At 40.8% G+C, this 25,059-nt stretch overlaps 1 long non-coding RNA gene across 2 annotated transcripts; it reads left to right on the top strand.

The window, feature by feature from the left end:
• The first annotated feature begins 9,009 nt into the window (after window positions 1–9,009).
• LOC118498847 lies at window positions 9,010–24,657 on the top strand. Of its 2 annotated transcripts, none has more exons than XR_004901330.1 (3): window positions 9,010–9,178; window positions 14,301–14,357; window positions 22,448–24,657. It is a non-coding gene; the product is annotated as an uncharacterized LOC118498847 (long non-coding RNA). The 2 variants fall into 2 exon arrangements; XR_004901331.1 differs by lacking the exon at window positions 22,448–24,657 and adding an exon at window positions 21,407–21,452.
• Window positions 24,658–25,059: the final 402 nt, after the last annotated feature.

Below are 25,059 nucleotides of genomic sequence, written 5' to 3'. Positions count from 1 at the left end.
ATATGTAAAAACATGATCAACGTCACTAGCTATTAGGGAAATGCAAATCAAAACCACAATGAGATACCGCCTTACACCTGTTAGAATAGCTATTAGCCACAAGGCAGGTAATAACAAGTGTTGGAGAGGTTGTAGAGAAAGAGAAACCCTCATTTGCTACTAGTGGGAATGTAAACTGACACAGCCACTATGCAAAATGGTATGGAGGTTCCTCAGAAAAGTAACAATACAGTTTCCATATGACCCAGCAATGCCTATTCTGGGTATTTATAAAAAAAAAAAACAAAAACCCAGAAAACATTTGCAAAGATATATTCCCTCCCTCCTATATTCATTGAAGCATTATTCATGCAGGCCAAAACATGGAAAGAACTGAAATGTTTCTCAATAGATGATTGAATAAAGAAGATGCAGTACATATATATAATGGAATACTACTCAGCCACAAGAAAAATGAAATGCTGCCATTTATGACAACATGGATAGATCTTGAGAATATCATGCTAAGTGAAAGAAGTCAGACAGAAAAAGTCAAGAACCATATGATCTCACTCATATGTGGGATATAAAACTGAAAGCAACCAATGAACAAACAAAAATTCATAAACACAGAAAATAGTATGGTGGTTCCCAGACAGAAGGGGTTTGGTAGTTATAGAAAAGAGAAAAGGGGGTCAAATATATGGTACTGGAAGTAGATTTGATTCTGGGTAGTAAACACACAATGCAATATACAGATGATGTATCATAGAATTGTACATTTGAAATCTATATAATTTTATTAACTAATGTCACCATGTCACCTCCATAAATTTAATTTTAAAAAGGGAAAAAAGTAAATAAGGAATATATAGCTCCAAAAGCTGCCCTGTGAAAAATAATGTCAATTTCTCCCATGGAGGAAATTCATTGCCCATAAGGTCAACTTGCATACTGACAATGAACCAAGATTTGGGGGCGTAGGTTTATTGTTTAACCTCACCAAATATCATTAGGGTTTTTAAAACAAGTGGTATAATGTTTATTCATGTTTGAGATCACTTTAGTATTCTAGAGGGATTTTAAAACTTACTCTCAATTATCAGGAGTTATGCTGCTCATAATATAATTGAGAGATGACAAAGTAGAACTGAGGTGTTGGTTTTGTTTAATGTTATTTTAATGACAGTTTAAGATATTATTGGTTTGATTAACTATGTGTCGAAAAATAGTTGCTGAAAGAATAAGTCAGTTTACAACTCCATTAATGAGCCATTTGTGCTTCTGCCTTTTCTGAAGTGCACTTAGCACTAATCCTCTGAGTCTCTGTGAAGGACTGTGGACGTACAGCCTGCTGTCCGACAGCCACAATGCACAGACTCAGTTTAAAGGCTCTGAGAAGTACTGCAGTAACTAAACTGTTCACCTTTCTTTGCTATTTCCCAAGCTGACTTAGCCATAAAATTTCATTTTAGATATGGTTTATTAATACTCCAAGAAACTTTGGGAAATGCTGCTGAAAGGTATTAAGACATTTGGTCTTAATCTATTTCACTAATTATTTTTGGTGTCTATAAGTTGACTTTAATTATTTGTTATTTAAAATTCTTGTCTTTGAAAATATTTACAAGGAAAAAATAAGGCATTCCCCCTAATGTCTGGTAAACACAACCTTTGCCCACTCTTAAGTGTCAGGGCTGCCAAAGTCTGGTCACCATTAATACTTGAGAATAGATACTTCCTACCCAAGTCCAACACATTCAACTCAAGTATCACCTCCACTTGGAAGCATTTCCTTTTTTTAAATTTTAGTTTTTAATTACAATTTACATTCTGTTGGGAACCACCCTGCCTGGTTTCAGAAGCTATAACCCCCGCCAGGGCTAAGGCTGAGGGAGTGACCTTGGACTGGAAGCCACCAAGGAGACAAAAGCTTATATCCTTTTTGAGGAGCACCGCTTCTGCTCCTGTTACTTCATCCATAACTAGCCCCCAAAGCTTGATCAGTTAGCCAATAATGGGTAAGATTCCCCAAGGGGGGAACAATCTAAGACAGGCACGATCACGTGGGAGGCCCCCAAGGAAGGACTTTGGGGGCTACAGCAAAAGGGGGTGATGGGCCCCTGCCCCTCGGCTTTGACAAAACCTGAGTCCTCATTGTCTTGGAGAAATCTCCTAATCTCCTGGCTGCCTTACTTCCCTTGCTCCACCTAAGCCTGAAACAATGACAGAGGGTGGTGCAGCCCTGTGCTGGAAAGGACAGGTTCCCTGGGCAATCAGGCCTAAGAAAGAATATGTAAAATCCTGTGAAACCTGCTTTGTTTAGAATGCTGTCAATGAAATGATAAGGGTCCAAACAAGAAGTAAGTTTGTTCCTCAAAGTTTTACAGCTCTTTAGCTATCTGACCCTGACTCAAACTAGGCCCTCAGAGTTCTTTGTTATCTATTGTTTAATCCTTACTTTCTGGCAATGATTAATGAGGTTTACCTGAATTCTTGTGCAAACGAATCCAAAAAAAGCCATTGAGGAAAAGGCTCTTGGCCCTTCTCCTTTGAGAGATCTGTCACCTTTCCTCCCCAGGCAGATCATATCTTGGTAGACTATTCTCATCCGTGGTGGCCAGGGAGGGGGGTGCCTGTGGGTGGAGCCCCCCCCCCCACAACATTCAATATTATTCTGTATTAGTTTCAGTTTTGCAACATAGTGGTTAGACAATCATATACTTTACAAAGTGATCCCTCTGATATTTTAAGTACCTACTTGGCACTGAACATACCATTACAGTATTATTGACTATATTCCTTATGCAATGCTTTACATCCCCATGAGTTGTTTATAACTACTAATTTGTACTTCTTAATCCCTTCCCCCTTTTTCATCTATCCCCCCATCCCTTCTCCCCTCTGGCAACCAGGAGTTTATCTTCTGTTTCTATAATCTCTTTCTATTTGTTTGTTCATTTATTTTGTTCTTTAGATTCCACTTATGGTGAAATCAAATTATATTTGTCTTTCTCCATCTGACTTATTTCACTTAGCATGACACCTTCCGGATCCATTCATGCTGTCACAAGTGGTAAGATTTTATTCTTTTTTTTTTATGGTTGAGTAATATTCCATTGCATATATGTGCCACTACTTTTTTATCCACTCATGGGCACTTGGGTTGCTTCCATATTTTGACTACTGCAAATAATGCTGCAATAAACATAGGGGTGCATATATCTTTTTGAATTAGTGTTTTGGATTTCTGTGGCTATATACCCAGAAGTGGAATCACTGGGTCATAAGGCAGTTCCATTTTTAATCTTTTAAGGAACCTTAATACTTACTGTTTCCCATAGTGGCTACACCAATCTGCACTCCCACCAATGATATGTGAGGGCTCCCTCGGAAGCATTTCTGACCTAGGAACTAGTTCCAGGGCTCCAACCTTTATGCTTTTCTTATAACACTTTGTGATCTTGTTTACAGTTAGTAATTTACACATCTAATCCCACGGGATTATAAAATCCTTGGGGGCAGAGACTATAATTACTACTCTTTGTTTCCCATATTTAACACTAGACTTTATTTTTAGTGGATGATTGTAAAGGAAAAATCCAGTTCTTGCCTACTATGTTTATCTTTCCTGTGATTCTCTATACAACTCACACAAAACACTTCACTTCTGATCACCAAATATGTGGAGGTTTTACTCTACACCAAGCAATTCTCTGCAACACCAGCTCCTGTTCTACAATTTAACTCAATTCTGACCCTATCTACCTAGTTAAGGACTCAGTTCCACAAAACTGCCCCTTACCCCCCACTTTAGAAACCAGTCGCAAGCTTGTTTTATCATCCATGCTTCTGACCAACCTGAAGGTTTCAGTGACTCCCTCCTCATGTCTAGTTAATTTGCTAGGGCAGCTCACAGAACTCAGGGAAACATTCATGTTTACCAGTTTATTAAAGAATACAGATAAACAGCCAGAGGGAGAGACACATAGGGTAAGGTCTTGGAGGGTTTTAAGTGTAGGAGCTTCTGTCTCTGTGGAATTGGGGTGTGACACCCTCATGATGTGAGTGTGTTTGCCCACCTGGAAGCTCTCAGAATCCCCAATTGGTAGATGCTTGTAAAGGAAAAACCCATTTCTTCTCTATTGAGTTTATCTTCCCTGAGATTCTATCTTTACAACTCACACAAATCCCTTTGCTTCTGATCGATCCTGTTGGGATTTTGTGGAGGCTGCTTCATGTAGGAGTGACTAATTATTAACTCAGTTTTCAGCCTCTCTCCCCTCTCTGGAGGATGGAGTGTAGGGCAAGGAATGAGGCTGAAAATTCTAAGCTCCTAAACATGGCTTAGTCTTTCTGGGGACCAGTTCCCATCCCAGAGCACTGTAGGAGCCACCCTGAGTTTCCACATTAGAACAACAGATGCTGCTAATGCTCTTATCACTTAGGAAATTACAAGGGTTTTAGGGACTTTGCTAGGAACTTGGCCAGAAACCAACATATATGTTTTCCATTATCCCATGATGCTTAATAAATAAATTTTTTTGATAATTTTACATGATTTTGAGACTGTTTCAGAAATAATTTGCACTCACTGAGTACTTAAGTAGTTGGTACTTGATAGTAGTATTGTCCCAACTCATGAGAATGGATTTTCAAAATCTGAGTTTTTCCGGCCAATTGATTTCACATTAGTACCTTGATATCAGGCCACAGTAAGAGTATTTACACCACAGAAACTGGCAAAAGCTACAAATCAAGACTTTTCTTTTTTCCTGCAGAACCAGTTGTTAAACATTTTACCAGGTTACCACTATATACAATATCTTTTATTATTTTTCACTAAATTATAATTTAATAAAAATGACATTTAAAAATTTAGACATTTTAAACATAATTTTTAAATGCATTGTTCTGGCTCCTCATTTAGATTGTAAATTATCTGGGGAAGAAGTCTTTTTTTTTTTTTTTTTTTACTTTATTACTTCAGTCAGTGCCTAGGAACTTATGAGCACTCAGTACATAATTATATGTGGAGAGGTTGATGACCTAAACAGAGTTGTGTTTTGAACTGTGGACAATGAATCATGGGGTTGGTGGGAGCATCAAAAAAGAATAAAAAAATACAAGAAAATGTTTTGAGTTGATACTAACACTAAATTTTATGTTCAGAACTTTAGGTATACCATATATTATTTTTCACTTGTAATTTTATGTTTACTCTCGAATTTTAAATACATTGAAAGAGTTGAATAAAACCAGTGACATAATCATAGCCACAAAATTATAATGTCAGGGATATAAGATTGTGGCTGGACTACAGAAAAAAGCATACTTTCAGTACCTCAAAACTGCAATAAAAGTACTAGAGTTTCAGGATTTCTTTAGGTTCGCATTTTTTTGAGTTTACCTTAAAAGACCTTTAATTACTACAGATATTAATCAACCTCATCAACTGGTTCATTATATGAAATGTGGTAAAAATTTCAATGTGAGTTTTGACCATATATGAAGGAAATGCTGCCTGTGCAATGTACTGTGTAGCATTTAGTCTCCTGCTATTACAGGTAAAATGAATCATTGAAAGCAAAGGCATCTAAGTCTAGAATGTCACATAAGCAAAATACACATTTTAAAAATAAATTGATATATTTTACACACAGTAAAATATGCAAGCCCTAAAAGTGAAGCCTGATGAATGTTTACATACATATAAACTTCTCTAAGCATCACCAGATCAACATACAGACATTTCCACCCTGTCAGATAGTTCTCTTCTCCCTCTCCCTGTTGATAGCCATCCTTCTCATACCATTATTCTGACTTCTACCACAGTAGATTAATTTTGCCTGTAAAAGACATTTTTAATAATGCATTTTTTGTTAACAAATATATAAAAGGAAAAAATGACTGCGTGGGTACTAGTTTGGGGCAAATGAATATAACACAAATTAGTGATTATATATTTAATAATAATATTTAGGTCTTACTTTCAAGTACCTAGCAATACTTTACTAAAGCAATTTTAGAAATATCTTCCAACAGTTTGGGAGCTGTCAGTGGCTAGTATGATTTTATTTACTTTTTGCCTACAGTTCAATTTAACAGCATGACTGTTCTAAATGAACAACTTTTTCATAAAAATAAATTTTTTATATGGTTTGAGTTCATTGTTAGCAGGACCAAGAATACAAATTCTACATAGATGCTTCTGTCAAGGAGTTTATAACCTAATATCTATAGAGCTTACATGCAGTTCATTATTCCCCACTATTTGCTCTATTAGTCTTTCTCTCCAAAGTAATATGTTTAAAGCCAGTATAAGGTTGAAATCAGGTTCTCCACAACCATTACTCTATAGTTGTCTCAGTCTAATAAAATAATAATAAAGGCATTTGCTTTGAAAGTGGACCACATGGTGCAGCCACTAAGCCAAATGCTTTTGCTCAACCGGAACTTTGTAGGCCCAGATTAGATGGTTTCTGGGAAGTCAGGAACCTGGAGCACACGATCTTCTGCAATGTTTCTATACTGACAGGATGGACTTCAGAGGCTGGAATGATGATTATGGCCTAGAGTTTTTCTGCTTTCCAAGTCATTTTTGACAAAGAGCAGAACATGGATGAAAAGCTCCTCAAGAAAGCATTCTTTGGGTGGTTTTCCTGGCCTGCTACCCCATGTTGAGCATCACCATTCTGTCTCCAGTTGTGAGATGGGGTCCAGAAGAGAGATCCACTAGACATTCTGTATTTGTTACCCCATCATCTAACACTCTGTACTGTCCACTGTTGTTGGCATTCAGCATCATATAGGTGCTCTGTAACTATGATCTCATAATCTAATATTCTGTACTTCCTCCTGCTGCTGTCATTCAATATCACACCCCAACATACCCTTCCATTTCCCTGGTGCAATTTAACAAAAGCTTCACTAGGACTCTGTCTTAAAATTCCTATTTTCTTTCAAAGATATTTGATTTAATCTACCTTTAATCTAATACAGTATTTCAAACTTAAAATTCAAGTTAAATATTTTGCTTGAACATGATTTCTCTTATGCCTTAGTTATTCCTTTTAACTTTCAATGAATTCAATTAAATGAAATTTTCATGGCTTTTGTCAGATGCCTGGCATATGTCCAGCATATGCCCTAAATCCTGTAGAAGCAACAACAAATAAGAAGCTTACACTTTTTTGTTTTACTTTATTGTTGTTCAGTTACAGTTGTCTGCATTTTCTCCCCACCCCTGTCCCCACCAGCCAAATCCCCCTCCCTCCCTTGCTTCCACCATCCCCCTTAGTTTTGTCCATGTGTCCTTTATAGTAGTTCCTGAAAACCCTTCTCCCCACTGTCCCCTCCCCCTCCCCTCTGGCTATTGTTAGATTGTTCTTAATTTCAATGTTTCTGGTTATATTTTGTTTGCTTTTTTTCTTTTGTTGATAATGTTCCAGTTAAAGGTGAGAACATACGGTATTTGTCCCTCACCACCTGGCTTGTTTCACTTAGCATAATGCTCTCTAGATCCATCCATGCTGTCACAAAGGGTGTAAGCTCCTTCTTTCTCTCTGCGGCATAGAATTCCATTGTGTAAATGTACCATAGTTTTGTGATCCACTCATTTGCTGATGGGCACTTTTCCAGCACTTGGCTATTATAGAAGCTCACACTTTTTAAGGCACAGTTTCTCAGAGTAGCTTAGGTCAGGTAGCTGGGAAAGACCTGGGTGTATTTTTTTCTTTCCTTTCTTTTGTTTTCTCTCTTTTTAAAAAATATTCCTACTGTGGTAGGAGTTTTGTGAGCCACATGTAGTGAATTTTGGTGTGGTTATCTCTCCAGCATCTATTTCTCTTTTATTAGAAACTTTTTCTGAATATCCATTAGGTACCAAATTCTTACGCTCGATCTCAGTGGTCAGTTAATAGCTGTACTGCAGGTCTTCTCTGTAGGGGCCTTTACTCCAGGCATCAGCTCACAGTGTGTCCCTGTGCTTGACCACGCAGGTCCCCCACAGCGCCTCCTGCTCTGTCACCGTCTTCTGTGTGCGAGGGGCACTGAGGTGGTTTCCAAACCATGCGGCCTCTGGGAAGCCCCTGGGTCTCTGAGCTTGGGTTCCCTGAAGCCATCAGGCCATCTAGGCCAAAAAGCCTATGGACCCCCAGACCTACAGACATATGGACCTACAGACCCCGTATTTCTCCGTGCTGCAATTTAAAGGCTCAGCTCAGAAATTCCTGTGTGACTGAGCATCCAGCTCTTCCTATGGTGCTTCGATGTCTGCCATTTTGTCAGCTCCCCGGTGTCTTCGACCCTCTTTTGGCTGCCATCCGTAGTCAGGGCAAAAGTTCCCCAGCCATTCACAGGTGCACATGCATGTGTTGGTCCAGGGTTAGGCTTCTGGGCCCCCCAGCTCACACACGCAATTACCGTATGAGCCACCCTCTCAACCGCCCCGGCCCCCACACTCTACCCCGTGTGGCTCTGTCAGGAGTCACTCTGCTGGCAGGTTCTCACATCTCGCTTTCTTTGTTTACAGTTTGCCCCCTTTCCCTCCCCCTCCTGCCATCAGCAGCCTCCTTTCTCAAAGGCAGAGGCTGCTTTAATCTGCCTTTGTTATGCAAATGTGCTTTAGATGCAGTGCCTGCTGCTCAGAGGACACCCTTCCTTCCCTGCCCCCTGCCTTTTCGCTTTGGGTGGGGTCCTCCTGGTTTCCCAGGGTCTCCCCTGTGTTCTGGGGCCTCTGATCCGACCTACCCCCATTACAGTTACAGTGCCACCGTAGGAAAGCCAGCCTCAGCATGAGGCTAATACATGGACTACAGAGACCTGGCAAGGAAAGAGTCCCCCACCAAACCGAGCCCAAAGCCCACTGAAGCCTGTCCTAGACTTTCCAGTAACATTCATCAATAAATCCCTTTTGTTTTTAAATGTGTTTTGTCTCAGGGTAAATGTTAAGTTGTTGTAACAAAGACAAAATAAGAAAAGCTAGTTGCTAAAATAATAGTTCATTTCTTTGTTGTGCTACAGTTTGACTTGATCATCTAAGGCTTAAGGTGCAGCTCCATCCCATGAAGTTATCTAGGGACCAAGAGTTCGCCATCTTATTCCTCTGCTATCAGTAGAGTGACCTCCTTTTTGGCTTGGATGATGCTGTGTCAGTGCCATGTCTATACTGCAGTCTACAGGAAAAGTGGAAAAAGAGGTGGGAAAAATCTATTCCCAACGGTTTAAGGCCCTAGCCTAGAAATGGCAAACATTACTTTTATTCACATTTCATTGGTCTAAATATAATCACATGACCACACCAGACTGCAAAGCAGACTGGGAAAGTTAGTCTTCAGCTGCATGCCTACCTAAAACTTGATTACTAAGGAAAAAGAAGAATATAGATTTTCAGAGATAGCAAGCAATTTGTCTCACAGTTTAAATTTAGTTTGTGTTACATACAACATCAAAAGTTCTAACTGAATTGTTATTATTAGGGGAAACATCTGTGCCAGCCTTTGTACGTAATGAGGTAGCTACTATAGAAACACAAAGAGTGAAACATTTTGCCCCTTGGGTTGTACCTTAAGGATTAAAATTGCAGTTCTATCGAACTATTTCTTCCAACATTTGTAGGACAGATTTAAGCCAATAGAAGTTAATTTAACCTTTGATGACAGATTTAAGCCACAAAAGGGATATCCAGTAATTTTTATTTGGTCCATTGCCTCACAATTCCCTCTGAACTGATCTATTACCTGCCTTTCATTCGGTTTCCTGCTTTACTTTAAAGTACAGTCTCCTAAATGGCTTTTTATTGAGTATGTTGAGTCATTATCTTTCTAAGCACAGGCAAAACTTAAAATGTTTTCCAATTAATCCTTACTCCTATTTGTTCAAATGAGAATACAGAAATAGTCAATGATATTTATAGAAAAGTACCTCAACCAGCAAAAGCTTGGTCAATATTTATTGCACTTATCAATCTGTCTATGTGAAAGTGGCTCATTTCGTCATATAATTTCATTGTAAAATTACAATAATTAAATGTTTTAGTTAAAACCTGAGAAAATAATGTTATCATTTTACTTGAAAAGAATTAGCTTCCTATTAAAAAAATGGCAACACCCCAGAGCTTATAGATTCTTAAGAAGACTATATTTTTTACAGCAGTTTAAGACTCACAGCAAAAGAGGGAGGAAGGTACAGAACCTCATCCCTGTATACTCTTTGCTCCCACACAAGCACAGCCTCCCCCATTATCAACATCTTCCACCAGAATGGTGCATTTATCACAGTAGATGAACCTACTTCAACACAACATTATCACACAAGTCCACAGGTTACAGTAGAGTTCACTCTTGGTGTAGTGCATTCTGTGGGTTTTGGCATATGTTTAATGACAAGTACCTACCACTGTAGAATTCAGAATAGTTTCACAGCCTTAGTTATCCCTGGCATGCTAAGATGCAGGGACTCCAATATATGAGAAAGAATTCTTGTTATGCATGAACTGATGTCTTTCTCCAGTTCAGATTCTTATAGGAACTATGAGTCTTGCTTAGGTCTTATCATTCCTGAATGAGGTCAAAAGCAAAGTTCATTTTAAAATATCTAGGGGTTGGCCTGAATCCGGGATTTGGCAGTCCCACGAGCTCCAGCCACTTTTGCTTAAAGAACTCAGCTTGGCTGCCTCCTCCTTGCTCTCACAGTCCTCAGGTCAGACCCTGCCCTTTCCAAATGCCCACCCACCATCGGAGGCCCTCCTCTGAGAAGAGCAGTGTACCTGTCTCTGAGTGCTCTTCTGTTGAGCAGCAGTTCCTCTGAGACTCTGGACACAAAAAACTCTTTACCTCAATGCAGCAGTGAGAACAAAAACTTCCTTGGAAAGACAGTCTTTGAAATGATGTGTCATTTCTGTTTTAAAAATAAGAAAGTATCTCTCTCAAAATTATTTATCACTCCAAAAAAAGATAGCAACCTTAAATACAAGTCTCAGATAAGACATTATTTCAATAGTTTCACATTGGACAACAAAGAACCCTTTGGGAAAGATCCGCCTAAAACAGCTTCGATCAATGTTAATTCCAGTTGTTTATAAAGATCATCCAAGAGAAAAACAAAAGGGAAGCAAAGACATTTGGCCCATCTGTAATCATTATTCCCTAGCATGACCTCTCAATTGCAAAAGTTGAATGTCATTGTAAATAATGCTTAAAGGTCACTTTAAAAGCAACAAATTAAGTGGTTACATTATGGAGAACATAAACAACAAGCTGGTTCTTATGATTTGGGATAAAATTTCAACACAAGCAGCCTAACTGGATTAAACATACTGTGCTTTAAACTAATTAGAAAGCAATGAACTTGAGGAGTTTTGGAGAACTGTGTTAGATGACTCAGCAATAGCTTTACTAATGGCAGAGACACACATGTGAAATGTGAAGAATTTTATGAACTTCGAGAGTGTGGAAAAATCTGCATTTCAAAAGCAATATAGGTCCTATGAACTGTGTTCTTTTAATGATTAAATCAATAAACACAATATCATAAGAAGACATTTGGCTATTTCTTTCATATCAATCATTTATATCAGTGATTTTCAACCAGTGTGCTGCAAGATTTTTTTTAAACATGCAATATCTGACTGTTTAGTCAGGGGCACTGACTCCTTTTCTCTTAGATTATCAAATTAAAAAATGATAATAGCCAATATAACAATAGCCATCTGGTGTCAATGAATCAAAATTATACCTATTTTTGTCAGATCTGCAAAAAATATATTTTTTTGGTGTGCCACAGGATTTCAGTAATTCGTTTATGTGTGTCATGAGATGAAAAATGTTGAACATCACTGATTTACCTACATATTTAAGTTGGTCAAAAACTTCTTAAAGGGAACCTTCTTTTTTGTAAAATGTGTTCTTGGATCTCATATTTAGGCATACATAGTATCTTGATGACTATTTTGTGGGAGAACTTGTGACTCTGGAGATGGGGAGAGAAGTTTGTTTGCTCCTGAAAAAAGGGAGCAAGAAGGGAAGGAGGCAGGGTTGCCAGAACCACCTGAAGGCATGGGGCAGGGACCTCTGTGGGGAGAAGGGCCAGTGAGCATCCCCAGTGATGGGGGGCCTGAGGGCAGGTAAAGAACAAAGATAAGTATGTTCACCTGAGATTTCCCGTGTGTTGCAATGTGAGCCTCTTCCAAGTCTCCTATCACTCCAAAATCTTCAGAAAATTCTATGTACATTTTCTTATGCTTTGTGAGAGCAGAGCTTTTGGGGGATGTTTTGTATTTAAGTTACTGCTGAAACTGGGGCAGTAACTTAAGGAGCCTGGAGGTTGAAATGACCTTAAGAATACAGAATATTCCCTGTCCTCTCAACTTGCACTTGTGGGAAACTTGAGGAAGGCGCGCAGCTTCCACCAAGAAGTCAGGTCAGCGTCTCCCAGACCGCAGGGCAGGGAGCCCAGATGACACATGGACCACGAACGAGTGTGTGTGAGTTGGAAGTACTAAATCACTCGACAAAGTTAACATGTTATTATTATGACTTTCTGTTTAATACCTTTTATCAAAAACTTAACTGCTTCTGATATACAGTGTAGTATTTTGTGTCCAATTATATTCTATGACTTTTATAAAAATTATATGTTTGAAGCCCTTGTGTAATTTTTATAACTCAGATTAATTTTCTCTTATCTCCTTTGGGCCCTATTTTCAAAGAATAAATATCTGGGTAAATTGATTATCAATTTGGAAATAAGTACCTTCTGAAATAAGAACAGAGTTTCACATTCTTATTGACATCAAAGCTGTCACCCAATGGATTTGGGCCTTTCTCACTTAGTTTTTACATGGGATTTAAGTCCTTGGGCTAGAGGTGAATTCTTGCTCAATTATTTTGTGTATAATTTGATAACTCAATTATTGCCTTCATTTTTACAAAGACCCATATTAGAAGTTCAACAGTATTATTTATCTTACCAGTCAGCTTTTCTGAGGGACATGAACACTAGGAGTAGAGGACATCTGGCTCATAGGGCCCTCGTGGAGGAAGGCTCAGATAAGAATTTAAGGACAATTACTTTCCAAAATTAATGGAGAAATCATTTCCTTCCGTCACAACTTCTTAAAAATCAACAAGATAGAATTAAAACATATTCTCATCTTATTCTAAAATTATTCTTTTTCTATATTCCTGGTTTCTGTAACAATAAAACAGTTTTCACCATTTTGGGTAAATAAAAGTGGCATTTTATGAGCTTTAGTAAAAAAAAAAAAGCTGTTATATGAAGTTACTTCTCTTAGTATTGCTAAATTAGTCCCATTTGAGCCATTTTACTTCTTAAATAATTTAAAGCCAGTATCTGTTTTGAAAGCATGCATCTAGCTTATGTAGGACTGAATAATTAAGGGGAAAAATCAAGTTAAAAGCTGCGTATTCCCTGCAGTTTACTGTTCTTGCAGTAGGACTAGCTTTAGAGGAGGTTTAAGATGGAGGGACAGAGGGAGGGGCAGGACACCACGATTTTAGTCACAAAGGATTTTTACTGTGATTTTTGTTTCTTGTTAAACTGCAAAATTTGCAGTAGCTATTTTCTAAAAAAAGAATTTGAGGCCTAACTGTTGATATATAATTATAGCAGTATTATTATGTCTCTTGGTGTAATCCCCTATAATCAAGGTTGTATAGTCCCTGATTATACACCCAATTGTTCTGCCAGCCATGAAACAGTTGCTGGGAATGTGCTGAGAATCAGCCTTTCCTCCTTTATCAGTGCTTCTTGAAATCTGTGCCTGCATGCACTGTAAGACTTTGAAGAACTTGTCCCTCAGACATTCATTATCTTCTATATAAAGCTGCATATGAGGAATTTCTTTTAGAACTTGGTTTTGAGATAAAAAATTTCCATATTGACAAAGAACAATAAGTCAGAGAGGGACATCCAGAAAGAAGGAATTCTAAGAAAAAAAGTATCCTTGGCCAACCTTTATATAATGTTGTCTTCCCACTGGAAAGCTCTCTTGCTCATCCATAAGGACTCCGTTTTGTCCTGGGGGGTTGGAGTCGAGTCTGCAATTCCAGATCTGCTCGCTCACGCTCCACCTTCTCTGCCTGTGCCCTGTGTTCCTGGTTAATCTGGGCATTTTTTCCTAACCTGATCTCAGAATCCTTGTCAATACACGGGGTTGGCAGCTGCTGCCAAGAAGTCATTAACTGGCTTACAAGTTGGAATCCACGTGTCCTCTTCAGGTTAGAGGGTAACCAATTCTCCTTTAAATGCTTTCACTGATGTTTGTGTGAAGACATTGAAACTTTTTACCTGATTTGCAGATGATGTCATGGTGTGGAGATTGATTGTTAGGACAGCAGCAAAGAGCAGTGTTCTGGGTAACAGTTTACACTTTGACCTCCAGTGTGATACTGCACAGATCACCTTCCGTCCACCGTCCTCTTTCCCCTTTTGTAAAATGAGTGTCATGATATACCACTTTGGCCTGCAGTAAGAATCTAATTTAATAATGGGTGTCACAACCTTTGTAAAGTGCTTAGTGATATACACATGGAAGCCAGTGTTATTTTTTTTATGTTTTTTTTTTTTTTTTTTGCGGGGAGTCGGGTGGAGAAACTGTGAGATTGGTGTATGTTTTATTCTTTGGTTTTAGTTTGCTCAGGCAGCCATAACAAAATACAACAGACAATTGTTTTAATAACAGAAAATTATTTTCTCACAGTTCTGGAGGCTGGAAATCCAAAATCAAGTTCTTGCAAAGTTTGGTTTCTAGTAACACCTTTCTTTCTGCCTTGCATTTTGGACTTGTAAGTATAGGGCACCATTGCACGTGGCATGGAGAATGTAGTTCAGCCCCTGATTCAGAAAACTAACAGGGAGCAAGGTCAGCACACAGGACCCAGGCCCACGGATCAGTTCTCCCATGGGGAGTCAGGCCTGCATTGTACCTAGGCTGCTTTGAGGCTTGCTTTTGCTAAAACTCCCTCACCCTGAACTTAGGCAGCAGATGTTTACTGCATATCTCTAAAGTAACTTCCTAAAATCTGTGCTAAACTTCCCAAATATGGAGTGTAATCAGTTCAGTTCAACCACTTCCCCCACTCCTGCCGATCTGCAGCATCCTTCTCTTTGAAGTAATTAGCAACATTATTTTCTTTGTTATCTGTAAAAGGTAATCACCTATAGCGAACCTGTGCATAGTAAATGAGGACCATCCTTGATGGAATGTACCCAGAAAAACAGTAAGAGCCTGTCCAGGCAGGTGTCAAGGCCCGCTCTCTCACTCAGAGAGTGGCCATGCCGTCCATTTTTCTCCACAGGACTTCTGTAGTCTGTGTGAATTTGTTTGTCGCCTTCACAACACATAGACCCCCACAGGCCAGGATCCACATCATAGAAGAAAAGGCACTAGAGCTCTCTCACTTCACCATATTAGGGCACAGTGAGAGAGCTCTGGTGTCTCTTCTTACGAGGACACTAATCCTATTGGATCAGGGCCCTGCCCTTATGACCTCATTTAACCTTAATTACTTCCATAAAGATCCAATCTCCAAATACAATCTCACTAGGAAATAGGGCTTCAACAGGTGAGTTTTGTGGGGACACAACATTCAGTCCATAACATCTGTATTTCTTGAACCCTTGACTTGGGAGGTTGACAGTCATGTTGACAAGTCTGAACCTGGACCCAGGGGAGCAACATCGGTTTTTACTACGTCAGGAAAATCCAGAGACCTCTGATCCAGGGGGGCCAGCCTGATAAATGTAGTTCTCGTAGTTCTGGCACTTCTTATAAACTAGAAGAGGCCATATTGGATTCTGAGCCAAATGGTTGAGTTCAGTTAAGAGTTCAAGAAGAAGTATAATCTAGCTTTGGAGGCTGGTTGAGGCATATTATGCCTTTGCTCTTTTTATCTTGTTTTTACTCATAGTAATTACCTCATAGGAGTGTGCCAGGTTAAGCTTGTTAAGTCAGGCTTTCCTGCAAAGCTGGTACCCATTGCATGTGTTCATAGTATTGGGGAGAAGGAGAATTCCCCATTCTATTCTTCTTAAATTAGACCAATAATAAAATTGACATAAGATCAGATTAACAGGAAAAAACTTGGGGACCAGGTCCTGGTTCACTTTCTCACAAGACCCTTCTCAGCTCTCTGAGTGCAAGGCCACAGACCCATCCCAGGATACGACAGCCACAGGATGTAGCAGTAAATGAGGTCCTACATATGTGGCAGATACGACTAATGTGAAATTTGCTCATTATCTAGGCAGAGCTGCAGTCAAACAGACCATTCACCCTTAACAGGCAACTGAAGTAGGTTAGTCCACCAGAATCTTTGCTGGAAATGTTCTCTCCCTTTCTCTTCCCCCATCTCTTCCCTTCCCGGTCTCCTCCTCCTCCTTCTTTTTCTTTATATTTGGAATTAGCTGGTTGAACTAGTTTAGATGACCCCAATTTTGTTGGCAACATCCAAAGAATCATGGTCAGAAACCAGTCAGATATATGCCTTCTTCTCTCCATCAGACCTGATCAGAATGTTGACCTTGGCCATGTCAATGTCATAGAGTTTCCTCACAGCCTGTTTGATCTGGCATTGGTTGGCCTTGACATCCACAGTGAACACAAGTGTATTGCTGTCTTTTATCTTCTTCAAAGTTGACTTGGTAGTCAGGGGGAACTCGATGGCATAGTGATCAAACTTGTTTCAACTGAGGTGCTCTTCCAAGGATAGTTAGGCTGCCTTTGGAGCCACAATGTTATCAGACCTCAGAAGGTAGGTGACATGCAGATCTTCTTTCTGTGGCTGTGGACACCTTCTAGCACTGCTTTCTTTACCTGCAAAGACCTTGCTTTGGCTTCAGCTTTGGGAAAGGCATGGGCTTCCTTCTTTGCGTTGCACTCCTTCTCCTTCTCTTCCTCCCCCACTTTTTCTAGACTATTTTAGGAGAGTATTTGGCTAAAAATTAGGAAGACTCCCTGCTCTCTGCAGTGCCTCAAATAAACTAATAAACTCTTTTTACAAGCAGTGAATAAAAGGTTCAAAATGCCAAGAGACAGTCATCAGCCAAGTTTTTGAATTAAGTTGCTTCATTGTCTGCTCAAGAAAAGATGAGATAATAGTAAGATGTTATCTGCACTGGTTTCTCAGCCTTGACAGATGAGGTCTTGCTTCTTCAGCTATTTCAAAGATGTGGACAAAAAGCACATCTTAGGAAGGAGAGACCCAACGGTCACCTATGGTCAAGATTCATGACACAGCCTGGCCACTCTTTCTCCCCTTTGACATAAGGGATCTCTCTGTTTTTATACCCATAACAGATCATTGACAGTGGGCAGTCACATCATCTTAAACTTTCCAGCTCTTATTTGGAGCGATGGGAGCCCAACTTCCTTTACTCCTGACAAATTTACAAGGTTCCAGGCATGCAAAATCACCTGAGAAAGAGCAAGCTATAAAGCATCATATGCTTTTGTTCTTTTTCTGTTGATTTTACTTATATCAATTACCTCGTGGAAATGGGCCATGTTAAGCTTGTCATGTCAGGCTTTTCTTGATGAGCCAGTAAAAATTGCATGTGTTTATAGTATCTGGGAGAGAGAGAATCATGTCCCCACCCCTTCTTAAGTTCTTATGCTAGACTTACAATAAAATTGACATAAGATCAGATTAACAGGAGCAATACCAATTTTATACATGCACACAAGAGAATCATGAATGATGCACCCAGAAATGATGAAGCTGACAGCTTTTTGTACTTTTTAGACAAAGAAACAATAAGTTGGTGAAGAAATGACAGCAAAAAGACATTTAGGTTTTGGTGCTCATTACTGAGGAATCTAAACAAGTTTGGGCTTGGATAGTGAATTAGTAAAGGACTAGTAAGGTTTGTTTATGAAAGCTTTTTTCCCCTGAATTCTTTATCTGTGGTGATAAGAATGTCTCTTTACAACCTGGTGCAAGGAGGGTACTTTTCCATGGGAGATTTATTTCCTTCATTCAAGGAGATAAGTGGGGGTCGGTGTACCTTTCTTGTACCACTTGCTTGTCAAGTAACTTTAATTCAAAGTCATCAATTTACTATTGTTGAATATTTGGGGGTGTCCTGCCCTGGGCCCAGATAATGACTGCACAAGTCCAGATACTCTCTCTGTGAGCCTCATCAGACCAGGCAGGGGAGCCTTTGAATGGGACATGAGAACCCATTCTGGAAATGAAATCTCACACAGGATCCCAATGAGAAGAGCACATGACAGCGGAACGGGTTTGCTGGGGGTCCAGGAGGGATGGGTCCAGAGAATGGGGTTGGAGGCTCCAACAGGCACACGTAGAGAACCACTGCCTTTGGACCAGGCGCACCAGCAGACTCACTTACTGGATCCTAACTGGGTTGGTGGGGCTGAGAAGACAGCCTGGATGTTATAGGATAAATCTGAACTCAATTTGGAAAACAGAAGGCACAGAAACATTCTTGTTTACAGCTGTGTAACAATGAGAGTAGGTTTTTTCATAAAGCCGTGAACTTTTTGATACTATAAATATTGAAGAAGCACCACAGCTGGTGTCGCTCAGTCTGTTAGAGTGCTGTCCCACACACCAAAAGGTCGTGGGTTTGGTTCCTGGTCAGGGAGCGTACAGGAGGCAACCAATGGATGTTCTTCTCTCACATCAATGTTTCCCTCTATCTCCCTCTCTTTTCCTCTCTCTCTAAAATCAGTAAATGTATCCTCAGGCAAGGATTTTTTAAAAAGTATTGAACCAGGGGTGGTTGCTGCATGACAGTAGAGTTTTCCATATTAGGTGGTACTTTGGCTCAGATGACATCTGACTATTCTTTATAACTCTAATAATATTCATGGATTCTCTGGTTCTGCATGACATATTAACAGGAGACAGAAACCACAAGCAGCTGAAATACAGAAAAGTGTTGAGGAAAACAATATCGAGTATGTAGAATATATGATTACATGAATTATGATCATAGGTGCCAGTTCTGGCACCTATATCAATACCAGTATACATAGGCTGCTTGCCATAGGTGAGGGCCACCTCAGCTTTCCAGCATTACATATTAGGCCAAGCTAATTTCCGTATATCTCATAATAACAAGAGTGTGAGGAGCAGTAGATCTAGAAACAGTCATAGAAAGAGGCTCTTCACTACGGAGAGCAGAACCCCAGGCTTCAATGGCTGAATGCCCTTGCTTTCAACACAGGAGTCCTTGCCTTTTCTCTGCTCCCCCCACACTTGAAAGTTGAGGCTCTATCTAGAGACTCTGAATCCTACTTGGCTCTGATAATGTTATTTGACTCATGATAACAATCCAGGCAATTTCCTGGAAGAGAGAAAGCATCCATAACTACAAGATGAGCCATGGACCAATGCAGCTACCCACCTAGAGGCCCCACCTCTAAGGAACGTATGTGTTTGTATGTGGGGTATGCACATATTAATAGAAATGTTCTGGGTTTATTATAACTCTGTAATAACTATGAGAGAAGGCTATTCTGGTCAATTTCAACTTATTAACTCAAGACTATGGATGTTTCACTGTTTTCTATCCATCTCAGACCCACCAGGATCTTTGAGAGAGTAGTTTCAATATCTTAGTACTTTTGATACTGATAGACTGCCTTTCCAAACCACAGGGACTGGATTGAGGTCAGGGCCACCAGGGCAGATAGAGCTAGTCCATGGGAGTAGGACCCAGCAGCCACTTGTGCACTGAGCCATGCCCCTGGGCAATGAAGGTCAGAGGTATGAGTGCTCAGGGCCTACAGCTGGTCAATGCCTTGCAAACTGCCTGGGACCATAACAAGGACATTGTGTTTTACAATGCAGCCCCAGGCTGCATATTTCCATGACTGTGAGGCCATGTTGCCCAGGTAACCAAGTCATGCCTTGTCAATGTCTCACCCCAGTGCAGAGCTGATGGAGCACCAGGGGAGATGCCCCTGGCCAAGATGGCAGAGGAGTTTCTTACACTAAGTATGTACAACTAGCATAATAATTAGATAGAGAAAAATGCTCTCCTAGCCTCTTTGGGTGCCAGATTGGGGATGTGACTAGGGTAAGGCAGGTACATGCACAACAGGAGTTAAAATGGCAGCAGGGGAGGTGTTGGAGCAAAGAGGCCTGTCAGTCTAGCCTGGGGCAAAAGGGATTGGTTGGGAGATGGACCCATTTGAAGCATGAGAAAGCACCAGGCCTGTCCCACACCCAAGCTGATATAGACCCAAAGGTACAAAGAAACACACTCTCACCCACCTGGTGAATGCACTGGCCAATGCATTTGTGCGACCTGGTGGCCCTAGCCTGCATGGTCACAAGGGCCATTGGTTGAAATGGCCCCAGGTTCCAGGAGGGGGTCTGAAGCAGGCTGCAGTCAGGAACAAGCTAAGCTGCAAGGATGACTACTTAGCAGCCACCTGTGCCAGGGGTCCTTAACCCCAGGCCTAGGACCACTAAGGTCTGTGTCGTGTTAGGAACCAGGCCATGAGCTAAGCTCCCTGAGCTTTACTTCCTGTCTCTGCCATGGCCTCACCCTCCCCACAGCAGGAGGTAAGTGGCAAGTGAGAGAGCCAGCAAAGCTTGCCTGAGCTCTGGCTCCCCCTTCCCCCCATCTTCCATGAAACAGGTCCCTGGTGCCAAAAAGGCTGGAGACTGCTGACCTACGGTCTCCAAGGGACTGTGTTTCAAATGGGAACAGGAATTCTGGACATTGCCTTTTGTTTCGATCTTGCTGAGGACGGTTGCACTTTGTCTGGATTTTGTGGAGGAGATGGTCTTTGAGACAAGAGTCTGCCATTCTCTCAGATCATGTGGCATCTGAATAAAAGCCTCTTTCTTTTTCTCTCCAGCAACTGGCTCACAAGTTTGGCTTTGTGGCAGAAGGCAGACAAATCCTCTTTTCTGTTTAGAACACTTTGGAATCATTTCCAGAGAGTCCCCCATTCTAGGGTTAGATTCTTCTGGCAAAAAGAAGATTGCTGAAGACACTGAGGCCATCACTGATGGAAGTGTGGAGTCAACTTTGATTGGTTCTGACCATCGCAGGACTGAACAGGGACATTGAGAATTTTTATTCTGCTAGTGAGAGCAGTGTGAGGTGGGGCGGAATTGGAGGTGGTTTTAGGTTCAGTTTTTAACAAGGACTGGGTTTTCTGTCTCAGACTCTAGTTGTGGTCTGGGGCCTGATTAAATAAACTGATTTCCTGGAAGAACAATGCTACCACCTGATCTTCTGGGTTTGAGTTATTACTGCTTAGAGCCTTTTGTCCTGTCTCCCCGGAATGCCCACATCAGCAGCGTGACCACTAGGCTGGGACATCCTGGATAACTTGGTCAGCTTGTGCTAAACCCCAGTTTGCTTTGGGATATTGGAAATGAAGTAAAATAAATTTTCTCTTAACCTCATTTTTTCTTAGATCTGATGCCCTGATGAAAAAAGATGATTTCAGGAGAACTGCAGACTGGGTAAAAATTCTGGGTTGGTCACTATCATTAGTTTGCTAGCGCTACCACAATGAAGTACATAGACTGGGTGGCTTACGTGATGGGAGTTTGTTTTCTGATGTTCCAGAGGCTAGAAGTCCAAGATCAAGAAGTTGGCAGGTTGGTTTCTTCTGAGGCCTCTTGCCTTGGCTTGCAAATGGCCACATTCTTACTGTGTCCTCCCCTGTGGACACAAATCCTGGTGTCTCTCTCTTCTTACCGGTCATATTGGATTAGCATGCACACTCATGACCTCATTTTAACTAATTTACCTTTCAAAGACCATATCTCCAAATACAGCTATATTCTGAGGTACTGGAGGTTAAGACTTCAACATATAAGTTTTGAAGGAATACAGTTCTGCCCATAACTCTGACTTACTGACTATGTGACCTTCAGAAAGTTATTTAACCTTCCCAAGCCTCAGTTTCTACAACTCTAAAATGGGGAGGAGAATATCTACCCTATGAGATTATTATGAGAATTAAATATGTGTGGTCTGTAAATAACTGAAATGATCCTTGGCACAGAGGCCCTGGGATGCCAACCTGCCTACTGCGGGACAGCTGAATGTGTGCCCAGGGCTCGGCTCACACAAGGCACTTTTCCTACAGCATCTGTGTGCATGTGTGAATGCGGGTAGAAAGGGGATTTCTACATAACCACTCATGTACATGCCTTTCTACCGTCCGATGCCAGTAGCTATAACTTAGTGTGAGGAAATAGCCCTTTTGAATTTTAGAAATAAAAGTTACAGTCAAATTCAGGTTTTAGAAAATGAACAAAACCCTGTTTTCATTTTGGTACAGGTTTTTTTTTTTCTTTTCACTTTAACTTTGGAGTGCAGCAATTCATATGATGTCCCCTGATGGTCTTCAGCGTGCATTTTACAAATAGAAGAAATGGAACAAAGCTGAAGCAAGAGTCGATCGTTGTTATAATGGATTTTATTTTTTCTTCTTTTCTTTTTTCAGTATGTTGTTTCTGAAGTGGATTCCCACCAGAATGGAATTTCCTTCATGAAGGTGGCAGTGAAATTGAAGAGTTCTTCACGCAGAGATGGCTGTGTGATTCTGAACGTGCCTCCTATTCATCTCCTGGAAGAGAACGAATTTCCGTGACTTTGCACTAAGCCTCATGGCTGGGGTTACCACACGAGGCAAGGTCTATTTCAGGAAAAACAACAACAAAGGGAAAATGAGTTATTTTCTCTTTGAAGCCCCCAAAAAGGGAATTTTCTTGTTCTTAGTGTCCCTTGCCACTCACAACTGGTGATTCCCAGAGGCTCTGCTGAAGGGTCTGCTGAGGACAGGGCTGTGCTGAGCACTTTCTAATGGAGCTGAGGAAAGTTAGACCTGAAGCGCCTGTGCTGCCTGATTCAGGGGCCAGGTGTTTGAGCCTGAGCACAGCAGCTTCACTTCACAGGTGCACGTGCCTGGAGGAGGGGGAAGAGACACCCTGCGCTGCTAACCTGGTGTCTTTCTCTAATCAGCAGGGGGCATTTTCAGGATATCTTGAACCATCTTTTCCCATTCCCTCCAGTGAGCTGGTTCTGCTGCCCTGGCCCTTGTCTGAGAAGGGCAGACAGCTTTCCAAATGCCCTTCCCCATCTCCCTGACAGCCCACTGCAGGCCTCACCTCTGGGCTGGGATATGCCTCCTCTCTGGTCTCCCTGGCTGTGCTCAAATCCATGCTCCACACTGGAGCCCAAGTGTCCTACAGACAAAGCTCAAAATCGTTTCTCCATCTCATGGCAATGCCTGATAAAATACAGGACACCCAGCTAGGTTTAAATCTCAGGTAAAGAACGAATAACTTTTATTTTAACTTGGGACATATTTATACTAAAAATCAATTGCTGTTTATGTGAAATTAAACAATAAGTACTGTGTGTCCTATATTTTTTAATGCTAAATCTGGCAAACCAGGACACTTAATACCCTGACCCAACCTTGCTTTTACCTCTTTGTGTGTTACACATTCTCTCCGTTGTTCAGCTCCTTGCAGTTCTGCTGCAGGGACTGCTCTGTCCGGATTCCCCAGAGCAGGCTCTATGACAAGGGCCTGAGTGCAAGCACTTCATTTGGGTGGCATAGAAAACACCAGTAGGGAGAGGGAAATGGCACAGGAAAAGGAACCCAGTGTTCACAGGGTGCCTGGAGCTGGATTCCTGGGGAAACGCCACCATAAAACATACCAGAATCATCCCACCTGAGGAGAGAAGAAACCCGGCACTTACATATCAACTGCTTCACTCTATCTTTGGCTGAGGGATGCTCTTAGGGGTGGCATTTCTCTCTAGCTTTTTAGCAGCATTTCTTAAAAGACAGAAGAATGGTGTCTCTGGGGAGGGTGGGGGCAGCGTGTCTGTCTCTCAGGTGGAGGTGCAGGGGAGTGCCCAGAAGAACAAGAAAATGGGCAGGCTCCCAGGACGCTCACTGGCCAGGCAGCCACAGCATTGCTGCACACCATACTCCTCCCACCTCTCCACTGCACCTTGGTCTAATTACTCTGTGGTATTTAGATGTCACTTAGGGAGGAATCCTGTACCACCCCCACCCACCCTCTCATACACTTGAAATTCAAGTGCTGTCCACATCCTTGTGCTAATGCCTTTTACAACTCTTAGAAATTTTCTACTGCAATGTTAAAGAAAGCTTTTCAGACAATTTAGTTGTGAGTATGTGTCAAAGTTTTATTTTAACTTTGCTGTATAAAAAGGCCTATGAGAGTTACTGGCCAATTTAAGGATTTTTTTTTTTGTAAGAAATTTTACAGTTAAAAGAAAAGAAAAAAAAAAGAATGTTTGGTTAAAGGTTACTAGACTTTTGTCTAATAGTTATCAGGATGGCAGGTCATTTGAATCCCCAGAACCAATTATTATCCACTATAACTTATAGGAAATTTATTTAAAATTTAATCAAGACTAATACATCCTTCCAACAGGACATGAATTACATCATTCAAAATATGTTCTTTCTCAGATTAGGTTTGGAACTCTTTTTCTTTTTTAAAACAGTGGTTACATATTTCCTTCTGTCCTGCTTCCATCTAAATCCTTGAAGTTGGTCATTATATTTGCTTTTTGTTGCAACTGGTGCATTTGCAGAGCCCTCAATACAAAACTTAGTGGGTACCATATGAATGTATTTGAATAAATTTTAGTATTCTGGATACTAATAATCTGGTACTTGTTTATTAATATAATCCTGAATCTTGCTTTGTAGACCTTATCAAATATGTGTTTGTAAAACATACTTTCAGCAGAAACTTCTGGTTTTTAGGCTAGCATGTTAGGAGCTTAGAAGTTGCCGCTCTGTCCTAACAACAAGTTAAAAGCTGAGCAGTCTGAAAAACCAACAACTCTTCTAAGATCCACCAGAGCAGTGAGGGTGCACAGGGTAATCCACTGCCTCCTCAGTCAGTCTGGGCTGCTCTAACAAAAATACCATAAACTGGGTGGCTTAAAGAACACATATTTCTTTCTCACAATTTTGAAGGCTGAAAAGACCAAGATCAAGGGCCCACAAATTAGATGCCTGTTGAGAGCCTGCTACCTGGTCCGCAGATGGCTGTCCTCTTGGTT

This window comes from Phyllostomus discolor, chromosome 2 (genome assembly GCF_004126475.2).
Source record: "Phyllostomus discolor isolate MPI-MPIP mPhyDis1 chromosome 2, mPhyDis1.pri.v3, whole genome shotgun sequence".
Classification (NCBI taxonomy): domain Eukaryota; kingdom Metazoa; phylum Chordata; class Mammalia; order Chiroptera; family Phyllostomidae; genus Phyllostomus; species Phyllostomus discolor.
This window is presented reverse-complemented; position numbering and strand designations above follow the sequence as displayed.